The 1,760-nt window shown below is 44.0% G+C and overlaps 1 pseudogene; it reads right to left on the reverse strand.

Moving 5' to 3' along the window:
* Nucleotides 1–210: 210 nt before the first annotated feature.
* LOC112621219 lies at nt 211–1,210 on the reverse strand (annotated as a pseudogene).
* Nucleotides 1,211–1,760: the final 550 nt, after the last annotated feature.

Here is a 1,760-nt window from a genome sequence, read left to right on the forward strand (position 1 = left end):
TTTTTTTTACGTGAGCACAGGGGACTTTATTGATGGTAACCGACAAGGTGGGGCTCCCTAGGCCCCTCCCTCTTCAGGGGGTCTGCATGGAAATTGTGAGGAAGGGAGATTCTCAGTGTGGTGGGGGCTGAGAACAGCAGGGAACTCCCCAGCAGCTGAAGGCCTCTCTCTTCTTCTTGCACTCTCATTGGGGCTGGTGGTCTGGGGGTCTTACTTCTTGGAGGCCATGTGGGTTATGAGGTTCACCACCCTGTTGCTGTAGCCAAATTTATTGTCATATCAGGAAATGAGCTTGACAAAGTGGTCGTTGAGGGCCATGCCAGCCCCAGAATCAAAGGTGGAAGAGTGATTGTCGCTGTTAAAATCAGAGGAGATGACTTGGTGCTCAGTGTAGCCCAGGATGCCCTTGAGGGAGCCTTCTGATGCCTGCTTCATCACCTACTTGGTGTCACCATATTTGGCAGGTTTTTCCAGATGGCAGGTCAGGTCCATGACTGACACGTTGGCAGTGGGGACGTGGAAGGCCATGCCATGAAGCTTCCCATTCAGGTCAGGGATGACCTTGCCTACACCTTTGGTAGAGCCAGTAGATGCAGGGATGATGTTCTGGAGAGTCCACAACCGTCATGCCACAGTTTCCCACAGGGGCCATCTACAGTCTTCTGGATGGCAGTGATGGCAAGGACTGCAGACATGAGTCCTTCCATGATACCAAAGTTATTATGGATGACCTTGGCCAGAGGCGCTAAGCAGTTGGTGGTACAGGATGCATTGCTGACAACCTTGAGGCTGTTATCCTACTTCTCATGGTTCATGACCACAACGAACATGGGGGCATCAGCAGAGGGGGCAGAGATGATGACCCTTTTGGCTCTCCCCTTCAAGTAAGCCCCAGCCTTCTCCATGGTGGTGAAGAAACTAGTGGACTCCACTATGTACTCAGTACAGCATCACCCTGTTTGATTTTGGTGGGATCTTGATCCTGGAAGATGATGATGGCATTTTCATTGATGACAAGCTTCCCATTCTTGATGCCGCCATGGAATTTGCCATGGGGAGAATCATACTGGAACATGTAGACCATGTGGTAGAAGTCAATGAGGGAGTCATTGATGGCGACAATATTCACTTTCCCAGAGTTAAAAGCAGTTCTGGTGACCAGGTGCCCCATACGGCCAAATCCATTGACTCAGGCCTTTACTTTCACCATGGTGTCTCAAGGATGCCGATGGGACTGCACAAGCAGATGCAGCTGTCTGTCGAACTGGAGGAGCAGAGAGCCTGTTATTTTCATGTTGAACTATTTTATGTTAATTTTATTAAGTTATGTTAGTATAAAATGTTAATTTTTTGAAATACATATTTTTCTAGGCTTTGGAATGCTTAAGTATAATAAAAGTTATTTGGTTCTTTGACTTTTGAAAGAAAACACACTGTTTTTGGAGGCAGTACTCTGATGCAATTTTCAAGGTCCTCTGCATTTATGAGGGTGTTCAGGTATTTTAATTTATAGGCCAGTTTTGTTCCTTTATATTTAACATAAAATCATCTATTTTTTCTAGGTTTTTAAATATTTTTCTAGGCTTGAAGTTGATTACCTCATATTTTAAATATCTTGTAAAAATTATTGTTTATCTCCTCTTTTTCAATAGTTTTTCATTTAAAAACACTTTTCTTATTTCCAATATTATCTCTTTGCAGTTTTCTTTTTGACTTGACTACACTTACTAGGTATATGTGGATAATATTAGTATCTTCTA

Source organism: Theropithecus gelada, chromosome 3 (genome assembly GCF_003255815.1).
Source record: "Theropithecus gelada isolate Dixy chromosome 3, Tgel_1.0, whole genome shotgun sequence".
Classification (NCBI taxonomy): domain Eukaryota; kingdom Metazoa; phylum Chordata; class Mammalia; order Primates; family Cercopithecidae; genus Theropithecus; species Theropithecus gelada.